Here is a 17,500-nt window from a genome sequence, read left to right as displayed (position 1 = left end):
TATTCGAATGTTTCACGTAGCAAGATTAGCTTTTTAGGAGCAATAATTATTGTATTATACATGCGCTTCCTAAGCAACCAAGTTTCAACACTAGATCACCACAACAAGTCTTGTGCGCTTATGCGGCTTTGGTATACGAAGTGAGGATCGCAGTCAACTCATTTAGATCTGATCTCACGTAACTCTACAAAACGCTGATGTAAGAGAACACGGCCGCTCCAGGTAGACTCAAGGTACCGTTTTCTTGCGTTGAGAGAGCAGCCCGTAGAAGCTCTCGCCTACTGGGGGGGGGGGGGGGGGGGCACAGGGCACGCGCTGATCGTTGCCGTGATAGCGCGGCAACCTTAAGCCCCCCCCCCCCCCCCCCCTTTTTTTTTCTGGCAAGATAAGCGCGGGCGCAGATGACCCCGGTCAGAAAAGCGATGTTCGCTCCGCAGAAAGAGGAGGCCAGCGCATCCTTTCCCGTGCATGTATACGCGTATATATATATATATATATATATATATAATGGCGGCGGCAGCGGCGATGGCAAGAACCAGTCGAGACTGTCCATAATATATATATAATATATCGCCATAAAATAATTATGAATATTTATGTATAGTTGTTATGGCGTAATCAGCGATCGGCACTCGGCAGCAATGTGGGATGGCAACAGTCAAGGCAGCGCACGGACGTCCAGCTCGAGCGGCATTCCGTCAGAAAGGAACCGATGAGAACAACCCACTAGAAGGCGATGGAGAGGACGACCCAGTGTTCCCCTTTTCTACTTCACATTGAATAATGATGTTTTTATTATAAATAATATGGGCACTATTGGGGAGTCACTATAGTCTTACGTACAGGTAAATATATATTGTACGTGTGAGCAAGCATTTTTTTATAATAGATGCGTTCTCGTCATTTTAGCGTATGGCTTTTTTTTTCATGGTACTGAGAGCGTCGAAGCTTTCTTTTTAAAAGAGTATGCATTACGCATGAATGGCGAGCCAGCCATTGAGCTGTATATTCCAGCAAACTAGTGCAGTTCTACAGCTGGCTCCAGCTATTTGAAGGCAATCTATGGGCAGTTTGGGTAAAGCAAACGCCGCGTCACAACCACTCTGCGAATTATTTTACTTCGACTATCTTGGAAGTAAATCGCAAACACACAGCATTTGTGAAGTATATCACTCACTTTTCAATATCTCCAACGATATTGCTGTTGCCGATAGAACAGACAGAGAGTCAATTTCCCGAAAGCAAAAAAAAAATGGTACTGTTGTTACCAATTGTGCCCATCGTAATATGTTCTTAACATACTTAAACGAAGTTTCAATATTCTCAAAAACGAAAGCCCTATTGTTCTGCTAAAGAGAAAACAAACTGTTCTCTTCGGTTCTGGGCTATTCTAATTGCCTATTACTTACCTTCTCTTGAGAGGCCGGCGTTGACATAACTTCATTTACTGCAGTAAAACTGATAGCTGGACGAAAAAAAAGAGTGAAAATTGGGCTACTGCATTTGTGCAAGTCCTGCAGTTAATAATAATAATAATGTTATTATTATTATTATTATTATTATTATTATTATTATTATTATTATTATTATTATTATTATTATTATTATTATTATTATTATTTGCCTCAGCAGCAATGCACGGGTGAAGAAAATACTTATGACAAACAAAAGGAAGGAGGAAGCAACAAAAAGGAGAAGGCAGGGAGTTTAACCAGAACGAGCAGGTTACCTACCCTACACTGGGAAATTAGGGAAGGGCACAAGAAAGATGAAGAAGAGGGAAGAGAAGAAAAAGAAAAAAAAAGAGCAGAGACAGACAGTAAGTTCACTGCAGCGTGTAGAACTCTACCGCAAGTCAGAGGCTGTTCACACAAACCCGTCTTCGTCAAAAAAAAAAAACACAAGAGGAATTTTATTGCCTTGTGGGCTGTCTAGGGATGTGGACGGTGCTGTAATAACACTATTGCAAATAACATAAATGAGAAAAATACTGGGGAAGATGTGATGTCGTTATCAGTTGATGGACATTGCTCATTAAGCAGCCATCGCAAATCTCGCGAAGTGCATCAGTAGTTCCCTGTGCGGGGATTGTGGCTGTCGGGAGAACGTTGTTTATAATAAATTCAATAGCGTACGGCAGCACTGAGTGACATCGATAAAGCCTTGAGAAGCGCTCGATTCACGGAATCTTTCTTTTTTGCAGTTGTCATTATTTATCAGAAACCAGCGAGAGGCAATCTGGGAGAATCGCCCGGAGCAATGTCATGTGGAATTCCCAATGTAATCAGAGCTCAACTTGGGGGATAAGTGTCGATTCTAATTACCAAACACTCTGAAAACAAAAAACAAAACAGAACACAGTTGTGTCTAGAATCGTTAATATCTTGTGGCCATGTATTCTTCTTTTTGCGCTCTTTACTTTTTGTGTGTGTTCCTTTCTCATTACCTGCTTAGTTATCGCAGTTTGTTCTTCGGTCTGGCTGTCGAAATTTTCGCGGGAAGCGACAGTATTGTTAGTTTCTGAGGGCACGCTTTGGCTCCACCCTAAATTGAGGTAATGACAGATAAAATCATTTCAAGAGCCAATGCTTGCCCTGTCGGAAGATGAATATTTGTCGGAGGATGAAAAGGACTCGATGCTCAATTCATACAAAGAAATAAGTTACGACGAGTAACGAACGCTGAAACTGCCGAGGTGATCTATTCCGAAACTGAGTCCATGCACGCCTTTCAGCGTGCGTTGGAAATTTTTTCAACCTTATCAAGCACTTTTAAGGAAAATGTTGTGTCAAGTTTAATGCCTATACCACTTTAGTTACAGGCAAAAATCAGTTCTGGTGTCCGGATATTTTCTCTGGTGTTTTTTTCTCTAAACTTAGGACTTTCGCTTCCGCATTAAAGGGGTCCTCTAACAATCTTCCCGACGTGTAGTTTTACACGTTTTTATAGCTTGTTTCGTACACTGACGGCTTAAGAGATAAGCGCCACAAGAACAGCAGCGATAGGGCCATGCAGTGCACAGTTATTCAGCGTAGGGATTATCAAAACACAATGAAATGGATTCTTACCCTCAACTCGATTTTCTCGGGCTCACCTTACCGTGTTTCGTTCGCCCTCTGACGTCGGAAGGCTACCCAATTAAATTAACTTAAATCCCTACTGTACAGGAAGCTGGCATGACATATTTCTTGTTATGTCCAACGTATAGAAAATGCCGTTTTGATGGTAACAAATAATGTGGTACTTGAAGACGGAACAACACGTGCGAAACGAGTAAGCAAGCGAATGCTTCTTTAAAGTTTTGTAGCTTTACTGATCTTTTTTCTGCAATGATTTATGCATATCAACACTCTTACATTTTTTTTCTTTTAGTTTCTTCAAATAACGGCCCCCAAGGCGTCGCCGGCACGTTTCCTCCAGTACATGGCGTTCGGTGCATTCATTGAGCAGCTTTGCAGTTTTCAAGCTGCAAAAGTCGGAGAGCTTTATTCGCTGTCGCTTTGGGTGAAAATCATGCTAATTAAAAAATAAAGTTATTAGTATTCCCTATTTTGCTGCAAGACCGTCATCACATTTAACGTTACATTTATCCGATCATATGACGGCAACCTTCCGGCGTCATTTCCGCTCGCAGTAGTTCTGGCGCGCGCCACTATGAGTTATGCAGTCGCACCGATCTTTTCAAGCGTTACAGGGTCACTTTAGGATCGTAGTCTAAACTTTTTATGGCCAACTCAGGCATGCGTTAAGCAGGTAGCGCGTGAGCTTTGCTACCATCTTCAGTATTTCATATTTCCTCTCGTTTCTTTTTCGTTGTACAGACCACTGCCAATGTTTCGCCAGAATATGGAGCTGCGGCGCAGACATGCTGGGCGCCAATAATGAAGCGGGTTTCTAGTTTTGCAAAAAATTGCCTCTAAATTAAGCTGAATGTGTGTGTTTGGTTAAACTTGTCAACATGATCTCTCTTTCCTAGTTACCTTCCATCAGCGTAACTTCAGTTTCTATTTCCATCCTGTTAATGCTCTAGAGTAGGCAGGTGTCGTGCCATTCCAGGTGGCCGATCAAAAACTCCGTGCTACCTACGTCTGTCTTAGGACTTCCGCCAGTTCTGCTTCATGTCAAATACCAACAGTTGCCTGATTTTGTTTTGCTTGGTTAAGCTTTTTTACCACCCCCGCCGAAGCACAGTTTGCGCGCCAAATGTTATGGCCAGTTGAACGTTTTGTACTACAAGCACTCACTACCATCGTTTTGTCAGTTTCCTAAGCCGTTACCGAAGGAGACCGCGAAGTGCCCCTTGCCACTCCTAAAGCTCGTTCCTGTCGTCTTTCTGCCTCCTCCTCCCAACGTTTACCTTGCCAAAGTTCTCGTTCTACCCTTGTTTCAGCCTGCCATTTTGCGTGCTTGTACAGACAGTGTTAGTGCGTCGTATTTGGACGGTGCTATAGTTATGACATTTTAGTGTCATTGTGGACTATACATCTCATTATTTGGCAGCTCATTTCTCTTTGTAATGCCCAGGGTAAACAACCGAAGTTTTCAGCTCCCTTTTTTTTTCACTTTCTCTCTCTTGCGCATCACTGATGCGTTCATAGGAGGTAGCCAGTTTAGGCTACGTCGTTGCTCCTCTATTTGAGCATGTGTACGACAGGAAGGTGCAAGGTGACATGCAAAGTAGCTGTTTCTGCGCAGGTGTTACAGCCCTCACGCATCTATCAGCGGCTTCTTAATGTTGGAGGGATTGAAATCGCCAGTGAGCTTCTAGCTGTCTTCCCCTACCATACGCGCAATCTGATCAGTGGAAACTACAATATTTCATTTTGACAACTATTGTTAGAGAAACATCAACAAATAATAATCGTATTGATAATAACATTTTCCGTAACAATATCAAGGTTTCGCGTGCTAATACAACAATATGATTACGAAAGTCGCTGATGTGAAAGGCTCCGAAAATTATGACCATCTGGTGGTTTTTAACATGCTCTGGCGTCACACTTTACACGGGTCTCTACCGTTTCACCTCCATTGAAATGCGACTGTCACAGCCGGGAATGAACCTGCCACCTTTTGGTCACAAGCAGGGCACCGTAACCGCTTTACCACCGTGATGCGCAATCAGGGCCAAAGCTGCACCCAGGACATCTATAGTCATTGAACGGTTAAAACTGTTACGACGGGAACTAGAATCTTGTATCTATAAACAGCACAGCGACATCTCTGAATACCGTTTAGGTGCAATAAATTTCTGTATTGTAACAACTATAAAAACTTTTTTTGTGCATTCCCAAAGTAAGGACAGCGAATAAAGGAGGCTTGAGGGCGTAGAATTTTCTGACAGCTCATATAATGGGCCTGCCGTGAATTCTCTCTTTAGTTGAAACGGCTTTTGTTAAAACATTTCCCATCATTTCAAACACTGGGTTTGACCACAAATAAGCTTAGGTGAATATTTTAATATTTGTCAACTGCGAAGTTGCAATCATTGCTGGTATAAAATAGCTTATGCTTTCATGATTAAAATATGTGACAGCAATTCCCGAAACTAGGGAGGAAGGAAGCAACAAAAGAGACAAGGCAGGGAGGTTAACAAGAAAGACATCCGCTTGGCTACCCTATACTGGGGATTAGGGAAGGGGACAAGAAAGATGAGAAAGAGGGAAGAGAAGGAAAAAATGGCAGATCTCACGTACAGTGGCAATCGATGATATGCGAAGCACGAATGAGAAATGTTGACATGCCACTTTATTATCAGCACATCATTACGAGGTGGAGGTAAATGATGCCATACATGACTTCCGTGTCATGGTTATCACGTTTAAATGTGTCATTTACCTTCGTCATCTATTCACGTCACGTGATACCAAATTTAGTGTATGTGGAGCTAGCGAAAACGCCGCGAGCATGCTATGGGCATGGTATGTTGTCATGTTCTTACATGACACGCGTGTCGGGATCATCGTGTTTGCACCAGTCATATATATTGTCCTTCATTGATGTCTCGTAACACCAAGTTTGGTTTATCTGGAACAAGCAACACGGCCGCGAGCGCAGCATGAAGGGCCCAATATATTCCAATGCAGCGTTGACGTGCGCGCACGCTGGGCACAGTGGCGCTACGCTATAGCAAAACGAGATCACTCTATAGTCTGACGCCATTAAGGCGCGACCAGCGTCCGTCGGCACGGCCCGACAGCAACCGGCATGAAATGCGACATGCTGCATTTCGCGCCAATGCGATGGCCAGACAACATTGCGTCTCCCTCTTTTCGTGATGGAGGGACACCAGACGCGTTGAAAAGCGCACGCGTCAAAGCAACGCAGCGCGGCGTGCGCCTTCGAGTATATGAAAGAACTGGCGCCTTGCTTGGCAACGCCGGCGTGACGCGACTAAATAAACGCCGGCGAGCACGCGCCCCGCGTCACGTCGAAATGTATTGGCGCCTTGACTGTGGCATGTAGTCGTGTTCTCACATGACACGCATCTCATGATTATCATGTTTTCACCAGTCACATAATTTCGTCATTCATTGATGTCACGTAATACCAAATTTAGCATATGTGAAGCTGGCGAAACCGCCACGAGCGCATCATGAATGTGGCATGTAGTCGTGTTGTGAAGAGACACGCATGTCGTGGTTATCATGTTTGGATGTGTGATTTACCAATGTCGTCCGTTCGCGTCGCGTAATACCGAGTTTGGTACTATGAAGCTAGCGAAATGGCTGCAAGCGCATCATATAGCGTAGCATGTAATCATTTTGGTCATGCTGTTACATGACACGCATCTCATATTTATCATAGTTGCACCAGTATCATGCCTTCGTCGTCCATTCACGTCCCATTATACCAAATTTGGTATAAGTGAAGGCAGTGAAACGGCCGCCAGCACATGATGAGTGTTGCATGTAGTCATATTGTTACATGACACGCATCTCGTGATTGTCATGTTTGCACCAGTCACATACATTCGGCATCCATTCATGTACTGTAATACCGAATTAGGTATATGTGACGCTAGCGAAACGGCCTCGAGTGCATCATGAGTGTGGCATGTAGTCATGTTGTTACATGACACGCATGTCAAAATTTCATGTTACGGTCTGTCGCTTGTGTTCGCCATGCAATCATGTCATACCATACCATTTTCACAGCATGCAAAGTGAACGAAACTATCGCAACAGCAGTAGGACCATGAATTGTAAATCATAACATTAATGACATATATATCATGATTTTTGTGTGATGACTAATCAAATATATTTTCATACACTCACGTCATGCCGTACCAAGTTTGGTATCGATACCATTTATTGAAACGGCCAGAAGAGCTAAAAGTCGTTCGCGGCTAGATAGATAGATAGATACGCCCAAAGTCGCCAAAGCTCGCTAAGAAATGCTTCGCACTTAAAAAGGAGAGACTGACAGTTTCACTGCAGCACGTAGAAGTTCACCGCATGCCAGAAGCATTCACACAAACCCGTCTTTCTCAAGAAACACAGCAGGGCTTTCACAGCCTTGTGGGCTGTCGAGGGATGTGGACGTTGCTGTAATATCACCTGCACATAAAAGGGCCCATCATGCAGTCCCCGCACTGTGTTGGTAAGTACATGATTGTCTGAGGCAAATCGAAGACAGTGGTACAACACGTGTTCGATATTTTCATCGGTGCCGCAAACATCGCATGCCGCACAGTCAGTCATTCCGATTGACGTGGTATAAGCTTTCGTGAAAGCAACTCCCAGCCAAAGGCAATAGAAAAGCGAAGCTTCACATCGGTGTAGGCCTGCAGGAGGCCGGAGTTGTAGTGAAGGGTCAAGTTCGTGTAGTCTTGTACGTCGTATGCTTGGTGGGTTCCACTCAGTCAGTGTGAGACTGCAGGCCAGTTGACGAATCTGCCTCGCCGCGTCCGCTCTTGAAAGGGGAATCGGAACGCTGTTTGCTTTTTCATGTTACTTGCAAGCATTATGTTCTGTAGAATCATTTCCGCTTATACCACAATGCCCAGGTAAGCATTAAGACACATTTTCGTGAACTTTTTGTATTAAGAGGTGGCGAAGTTTCATGGTTTGGTAGGTCAACTGGTCGTGGCATCCACGTCGGAGAACTGACCGCAGCACTGTAACGCTGGTTTTAATGCAAAAAAACATGGCTCATTCTTGGTATTTCTTCCGAATTGATGAGTTAAAGTGCCCTACACAGAGCCTCCAGTTTTGCTGTCGTGGTCGTCGTTGCATGTGAAGTCTTAAAATGCCGAGTTACCCCTCATGATGGTATAACCACAGATCCACCTGAACTGGACGACGTGGTCGAGCCATCCGTGTAAATGTGCCCGTGATTACTGTAGTTAAGGCCCAGTAGGAACAGACTCGGTTGTTTCCGGGCATGTGTCGGTTTTCTCCGCAATCCTGGGATCGTTAAGTAAGCTCGCGGCCGACTCAAGCTCCAAGGAGGAGGCAGTGGCTTTTATGCAGGTGCGTACGCCTCAGTAAACGATGAGCGATGCTTGCAGACAGTGGCACCGTATGTCGTGCGGGGCCTTTCAGTAGTGAGGCTCGCCAGGTGGTGGAAAGGGGTCCTGGCATAATGCCTCAGGTGCATGCGCATTATCTCGGTAACAATATGCGTTTTTATTGAGTGATCTTGAGCGAAGGCAATGGTTTCAGCCGTTGAAGTACTAAGGGGTAATCCAAAGTATATCTTAAGTGTTTGTGCTCGAATGCACTGAATTGCCCCGCCGCGGTGGTCTAGTGGCTAAGGTACTCGGCTGCTAACCCGCAGGTCGCGGGTTCAAATCCCGGCTGCGGCGGCTGCATTTCCGATGGAGGCGGGAATGTTGTAGGCCCGTCTGCTCAGATTTGGGTGCACGTTAAAGAATGCCAGGTGGTCCAAATTTCCGGAGCGCTCCACTATGGCGGCTCTCATGATCATATGGTGGTTTTCGGACGTTAAACCCCACATATCAATCGAATGCACTGAATTGTGCGCAGGTTGGTCTTGCCAGTGTTAGATATTGCAAGTAAGCTGTACCGCAAGAAGCCGATAAACAGCGCTCTGTAAGGTTGCTGCATGAATGGTATGGGCACACCCATTTTTTTCCTGCAAGGAATTTGAACATGTGACATGTTGCGATCAGCCGCTTCTTCACATAGTTGACGTCTAGAATCCACGACAGCTTTCTGTCTATTGTTACTCCCAAAAACCTGTGGCTTCTGCTGAATGATATGTGTTCTCCGTTAATTGACAGGCTGTAAGCAGATATTGCTATCCGCGTGAACGCTACCACTGCACATTTTCCGCTGTACACCTCGAGACCTTGTTTACGAAGGTAGCATGACGTCGTTGTAGTGGCCTTCTGAAGGCGGGCGCGAAGCTGAAGCCTTGCCACACCTGATAATGAGCGTTTTCGAAACTAAGTTTCGGAAAGTGTCATAGGGAGTGGCATATAATTGTCCAAGGCAGCGGGCTACGGAGCGAGGGGTTGCTGGCTCGAAATACCGGTCGGGTGTTGCGGAAACTTTTCTTCTAATATATTTTTCTTTGTGTCTTCTTTATATACATACTTATACGGGACATGAGAGCGATGGCAGAAATCCGCTGATAGTGTCCATATAATTATTATCGCGATAAAAGTTCGTGGTACTTTTGAGCAACTTTATTCCCACGCACTCCTCTAAAAAATGACAGCATATCCACGTGGTTAATGATGGAGAGTGGAGTAAAGCTGCGTCCGCACGCCACTGCCGCACCGCTTCGGCCTCCCGTTCTCGTACGCCAGGATCTTGTCGGCGCCGCCGCGCTGCTTCACGGCACACTTCTACCTCACACGCTCGCACATCGGGGTTCCATCTTCGAGCGCGAGCCGCCGCCGCCTTGCGCGTATCATACTTTTTATCGGCAAACCATGAATCATCCGCTGGCCGCGCCCATCCGTCGTCTGTCTGTCTGTTTGACGCACGGACGGACGGATGGACGCATGGACGAATGCACGCGCGAATGGACGAACGGACGCACGAGAGGACAGATGAACGCATGGACGGGCGAACGCGCGGATGAGTGAATGGACGCATGGGTGGACGGACGGACGCATGGAGAAACGCAGGGGTGGACAGACGAACGAACATATGGACGAAAGCTGGCACTGACGCGCAGATGGACGGATGGATGGACACGCAGATGGACGCATGGATGAACGCACGAGAGGACGGACGAATGGACCCACGAACGAATGGACGCATGGACGTATGCGTGAATGGATGAATGCCAGGATGAACGAATGGACGCACGAGTGAGCAGATGGACGCACGAACGGACGGACGCGCGGATGGATGGAAGCGAAAACGAACAGACGGACGGAAGCGCGGACGTACTGATGGACGTTTCACCCCACTCATCATCATTCACTCCATAGATATGCTGCGATTTTATTATTTATCATACTATAAGTAACGTTCTCTAGTATAGTACCATTTGCATTTTTCAGTGTATATGCATTTTGTTATATGTACAAGTACCGCCCTCTACGGCTGGTTTAAGAACTAACGACAAGTGGCTACATACCATTACGGCGGGACGCTCACCTCACGCCTTAAGGAGCTTCACTCCTAAAACGACACTTCAGCCATCTTAGTGTTGGCAAAAACTAATTCACCAGTGCTTTCGGAAAGTTTCATCGAGTAGCCTTTACGACGCTTCGAGTAGACATGGCCTAACCTAGGTAATTCGATATGGCAGAACTTTCTAGTTAGAAGATGCGCGATGACGTATATAACAAAACTAGAAATACCTGTAGTGCCAACGTCACAGTGCACGTTTCCTCGTGCCATCTTACGGTATTACAGAAGTCGAGAGCAGAACTAGTAACCCTATTATATCGACTGAAGTTCTATGCTCCTTCTACAGGTAGACATCTTATTTTTTTCTTTCTTATTTTGTATTTCCTAAACTCGGAGGCAATGCCTCAAAGGCATGCTAACGCTCCGGATTTTCTTTCAAGAGAACAGCAACATCTATGGAGCGACAGTCGGGAAATGCCTAATCTCATTTCGATTTTCCCGGGGTTTCGAAGACTCTCAGAGAATCGAAGTGTCCCTGATCCGTCCTAACTTGTACAGCTGAAAGGGTGGCTGGGAAGCATCACAGCTCCTAGAAGAAGTGAAAGCTACTAAATTGAGAAAGACTTGTTTGCTTTCTTCAAGTATGGGTCAATAAATGTTTTTACTCCTTCTCAATAAGATTACGTTAGAAGTTGGGCCGGTTAGTATGTCTCGGAGGATCAGAGATAAAAGCCCGGAAGAAGCGGCTGGTTTTCAACTTTGCGCTTCTCGTCAGTAGTAAAGTCAGCTACGGTTCAGCTGTCTTAAGCCATCGTTTCGCGTGTGCGCGCTCGTGAAATTCAGCTGCGTGCGCAGCTGACTTTACCAAAACCAATGTGTTGATAAGGCATTGAGACCAGCGCACGCGTGGAATTATAAATTATAAAAGCAGTAGACACGTACGTAAGCCAACCTTTATCTCACAGATGCTGAGATTTCGTGTCTACAGCTTATTTGATTACGTGCTTGGGGAGCAGAGGTGTCAATGTTTTTATGCCTTCATGTTTGCATATACTAAATGCCTCAGCTATCTTAAGCCAGAGTTTAAGAATATGCTGACACACGAAAGTATGACGCGACCAAATGCATGTTCTGACCGCTGCCTAGAGTTAGACTAATTTTGTGTTCTAAAACATTGTTTAATAAGATCTGTTTAATCAAATAACTCCTCAAGGAGCGCAGACAGATGAAAAATTCCAATGAGAAAGTTGAAGATTAGTTTGCAAAAATTTGATTAGACAGTTTCGAACTCTATATACATAATTATTGGTGTTTTTCTGCCTACTACACATGCAGCGAAATACAAAAAATACCCTGGGACATGTCCACTGGCATCCCTGATTCTGGTGCTCCCTAACGCTCCGCGTACGAATGATATGCTTCCTTTTCTCTTTCCAAGTGATTATGTAAGTGAAAGGAAGAAAAATTGCCACCCGTAACTGTCTGTGACTAGGATGACACCTCAACAAGTCGGCACAAGTGGTGGGGGAGTGGGAATAAAAGTGGATAGGAAGAGAAAAAGCAAAAGAAGTAGAGAAAAAAAAAAAGTCGCATTCGATTCGTCTTCACCAGCGCGCGTCCAAACGATCACAACACGTGCACAATCATTCAGTAAGGCCGCCGAGAAGACCGTAAGAAATAGATCCACTGACTTGGGAGAGGTGTTTCCCTCGCGCCAGTTCATGACAGCGATAAGCAGTCACAGCGGTTATCGCTTTTGTGGCCGATAGACAAATGTGTTCATCACAGAGCTACCAGTGTTTTTGCGGCCCTGTCGAGACAGCACAAACAGGCACATGTTATGGTCGTTCGGGCGCCGAACGCCAAGGAGCACTAGAATCATCGTGCGCACTGGCACGCGATCTGGTTTGTCACGTGGTATTTATTTTTTTCGCGGGAATTTGTAGTCGGCAGAAAAATACTAATAATTGACAGATATAATGTTTGAAACTGTCTGGTCAGACGTTTTGCAAACCGATCTACAAAATTTTAATTGTAATTTTTTATACATCTTTGCAAAAGTTAGTTATTCAAGAATATCTAATCAAGTGTTATTTTAGAACACAAAAAAATAGTCTAACTCCAGACAATGGTCAGCAACATGCGCTTGGGCTCATCGTAATTGCGTGTATTGGCGTATTTTTAAACTCTGGGTAAAGAGAGCTGGGGCACCCTGTATATGACATGTTTCTTCCATTGAACATTCAGTTGTTGGGCAGCGCTTGTGTCGTGCACGTTGTTGTATTTTTGTCCTTTTTGTGTGCTGGTCGCGATCAGTACGCACTCGTGTTGGAGCGTGTGCGCGTGTCGCTGTGGACGACGAGTAGGCAGAGACAACTCGCTCAGATATGTCACTTACATTATGAAATTTACCTGCTAGACTATACCTGGGAGAACTCCTACCTAATGCCGCGCAAACACGCCCTCTTATCACTTTCTTTGCTGCACATATTGTGGACAGACGAGAAGTAACAGAATGATTCGCCTTGACAGCCAAGCGTGATTCACACCTTAAATCTCCTACTAGACTTGGAGCTGAAACACATTCTGTACCCATGGCAAAGCAGCTGTAGTGGGTTAGGTGCCGGGAAAGCGCTGCTGGCTTTGTTGTGGGCCTCAAGCCCGCACTAAACTTTGTAAATATAATGGTCTACGTGTGTGGCTGAATGTGTAATGTGTTCATCGCTTTATATATCATAATCATCGCTATGCATATGGTGTAGCATGTCAGCCGAAAAAGTCATACAAACATCCCCAGCTCTTCATTAAAATATTTCTCTCCTTTCCACGACACCGCTTCGCCTTATAGTTGCGTGTGCTAAACTAACAGACGTGGTACGTGATGCATCAACTTGGTTAATGCATTCGCGTCAACTTTCAAAAATGTAGGCACACGCACTTTCACCGCAGTGACGTGCTTTTCCCGGCATCAGCGTGGCGACTGCGGCTTGCCACATTCACGAGAATAACCACGGGACGAATAGTACTTATATTTGGGTGAGTTGGTTGAACTTTCGGGACATGCAGCGTGACTTAGACGAAGACAGGAGACACAAACAAATAAAAACGAGTGTTGTATGACAGATAGACATAGAATAGGATTCGTGGGTGTCTCTCTGTGCCTCGTGTATTCGACTATATGTATATGTCAAACTGCGTTTCTATGACAAGAGCATATACCCCCGGTATGTCAATGCGCATTGTTACTTCAACCCCTTACACTTAATTCCCCTATATTTTCATTTTTTCCGAGTGCAAACCTGCACTTCTGGAGATTATATTTTGGTTCGATATGCCCCGGCAGAATTGCCGCTCACATTCTGCGATGACATGCACTTCTCCGGGAATAAGACACGAACTTTACTACCCTCGCATGAGTGAACCTTTTAAACTGATCGCGTTGTCATACACACGGATCACTTCCCGCAGCAAAGCAATTTGTGATAGTGGTACACAGACACATCGTAAAAGTACCACCGCGCAGACAGTATGGTGTCCATAGAATTCAGAAAAAGACCCTAATTGAACTTCTGATGCCGTGTACAAAATCAATTTCGCGGGAAGGATTGTTACGCATTCCAATATGAACGCTGAGCTGCATCAGGTTACGAGCCAGGAACTTGCCTTCTGCTTCAGTTCGGTGTTCGCACGAAACCTTTACCGGACTTGGTCTAATTTATGTGGCATTGCTGAACAAAGTGGCAAAGCATTCTTCAATAGCAAGGAAGCTGATTACTGCTATGGGGTTGAAAGCTGATCAGCAGCGCTGGCGGCTGCATAGGCGAGTCACGTGATCTTATTTACGACGCCATGGTGATCACAGTGCTGGTGTCTCCAGCTGTGGTCCTTGAAGCCAATATGTAGCCATTATGTTGATTCTTAATTGAATGCTTTTTCGATTTCATTGCACGCAACTACAGGTCCAGTGTAGAAATTGTTGCAATCCTATGTTCACGTCAAGACATCGCCAGGCCCCCCCAGACGCTTTCCTTTCTCTTCCCTTGTGGTGATTGATGTGTCCACTCGAATATTGTAGTATATTTTGTCATAATTATTTTTGTATATCAATAAAAATATATGGTGAGTTCCATTGCCCATCCCGGGGGAAATATCCACATTATCTTGTATACTCTGTAGCTTCAGTGAAGACCCTCCTCCACTTATTCTGCGATGCGGTTGCGGCGTGAAAAGAAGACTGTCGTCCAACAGCCCGGTGTTGTTATGCCTACGAGTCCACAGCGAACGTCCGTGCCTCTGAAAAAGGCAATCTGTGTCAAGGCCAGCCCGCATGACGCGAACAACTCAACGGCGTAAACACGCGCGGCGCCTTTCTGGCACGCACGTGCAGTGAGTCAGCGCAGCCAGCGAGCCCGTCGAGTAAACAACCGGCGTCTTCCTGTCTGGCGGCCGACGCAATGCGCGGCGATGTCACTCGTCCTTGGGTGCAGCCACCTGCAGCGCAGCCTCTCCAGATTCGATGAGACAGAAGGACGCAGCCCAGCGGCGACCTCACTGGAGGATTCTGACCTTGCGACCAGCGGCGCTTCGGGTTGGACATTTGGGTTGGACCCGGGGCATATAAAAAAAGCCTTGCGGCGCGTCGAGAGAGACCCATTTGAGAGCAGACCTATGTGTTAGAGAGGAGAGCTCGGCTCTACGAGTCTCTGTCGGCCCCAGTGCCGAATTTGTAACGCCTCTGTATATATGCTGTACATAAACCTTGTTTAACTCACCGCTGTCTCGTCCGCTCGTCTATCAGCTCGGCGCAGAAGCAGTCGCGAGCTGAGAAACCCACGCTACCAAACGGCTGGTGACCTTCCCGGCGGAGTTCGAAGCAGTGGCGCCTTCAGGACCGTGTTGGCGTCGCCGTCTTTCGAAACAGTGGTTGCAGCAGCAAGATTTCGAGGCGCCCTTCGTAACGTCGTCGGAGGTGCGCTTCGCAACAGTGTCCAGCTTCAAGCAGTGGGGTGATAAGCCTGGTGTGGCAGACTACCTCCGCTAATGGACGACTCTGTCGGGAATAAAAGTTTACCTCTTCTCCTTTTTCGTCATGCTCTTTCATGGAAACAAAATCTTTAGATGCATGTGCTTGCACATTAGTTATTTCACTTTTTTGTGTTTTTTATGAAATCATCATCTCACGCATAACTCTCCACGAAAACTGAAGAAATCGAAGTGGTTTATCTCTATTCACCAGAACGTCAGCGTATTGTATGAGCTTCCACTACTCTCACTTTGGTTATTTTTCTGTCAACAAGCAAGGATGCGATTAAGCAATGCTCTTGTCTGCACACGAGCAAGCAGGACCTTCTGCCCCGTGCGATACGTTATGACACGCATAAACCACGAGAGGCAACATTGCCCATGAACAGTGGTCAACACACATTTCTAGAACGACGATGCGTCGCACTCGGTAAAGCACGAGTGACATCTGCACTTTCAAACTCGCGACATCTGAGCATGTGCGGTGCCGAAGATGTGTCTGCCTTGCTGTTTCGGTCCTAGTTGATCGCCACGGCCGAAATAACCGTTTTGGCCGTTAGAAGCGGTGCCATGCGTATAGCGCAAAAAATAAAATCGCGAGAGTCGCACATTTTATACCGGGAACTTCTCGGTTCTTCGAATCACATCATGCCAAAACTGCTCATTCATGTTTCATTTTGTTTCTTTTTCGTTTTTTCGTGTTTTCATTTCTGCATTGAGCCCTTCCCGAGCACTTCTGAAGGCTTGTGTTGCTCCACACAATGATGCGCTTGTTGCATCATTGGTGGCGACAACCAAGGATAAAAAGTGCAAGTGCATCGATGGCACCACGCATGCTCAGATGCGGCGTATGTACGCCTGCAGATGTCGCTCGTGCAGCTCCGAGCACGACGCTCCGTCGTTCTAGCTGGACAGTCGCCGCAGTACTTTCAGCTGGTGGTTTGAAATGCAGTACAGAGAACATTTCGCCAGCACGTCAAGCACCAAACTAACGGATTAGGACGCATAGCATCGTCCAGAAGCCTACAGCCTGGTTTTGCCCCAATCTCTCGATGAGTGGAAACGAGCGGCGTCAAGGCAAGTAAAACTAATCTCGACGGATGCGATTTTCATTATAGATGCACGTTCCTTACCTTGGCGTTTTTATTGTCATTTTTGCTTTGGGAATATTGTTTTTTTTTTGTACTATGGCAGACCATTGAGTTTCAGCGCTCTATAATTCTGCTTGACCTTAACGGTCCGAATGTTTATTTTCATTCTTTTATTGTCGAACAACCATAATCAGTTCATTTTTTCTGACAGGAAATCTTTTTTATTGTGGCAAATTTTGACTACTGCGATATGAAAGAGTAATACTTCTATGCTTCAACTCTCGATGACCGAAAGTGATGACAAAAGTTTTTCCAAGTAATGTGTTTTAACATTTTTTTACAATATTCACGCCTCTATTTTTACTCTAAATCAAGTTATTCGTGGACGCTAAATGCATTTTTTCGAAACTACTTTTTTACGTATGAACCATATGTATGTGTCAAAGGATCAGCTTGAATTTTTAGTTTGTAACGTGTTCAAACAGGGTCTTAGAACTTACGCGGAAAATAAAGTAAAAAAAATTTCTTTGGTTTGCTGACGCTGTCGGGTAAGTCGAGCATTTGTCCTCTTGGGATGAATCACTTTGTCTTCGCGATACCAAAACGAGGTTTAAGATCGTTTGACGTCACAGACAGTGTGGCTCTGATGTACTGAAGCGTTAATGAAAATGAGACTTCCAACTAAAGCACCACCTAAAAATTAAAGTTTTTTTTTAACTAAAAACTTCGAAGATGATGTAGGTTTGCCTTCAAGAGTGGAACGCGGCAGCCTTATCGAGCCCCTTTCGTATGGCTTCCATATTCACTATGTTTTCCATCTTTACTAAT

This window comes from Rhipicephalus microplus, chromosome 1 (assembly GCF_043290135.1).
Source record: "Rhipicephalus microplus isolate Deutch F79 chromosome 1, USDA_Rmic, whole genome shotgun sequence".
In the NCBI taxonomy this organism is placed as follows: Eukaryota; Metazoa; Arthropoda; class Arachnida; order Ixodida; family Ixodidae; genus Rhipicephalus; species Rhipicephalus microplus.
Note: the sequence above shows the minus strand (reverse complement) of the source record.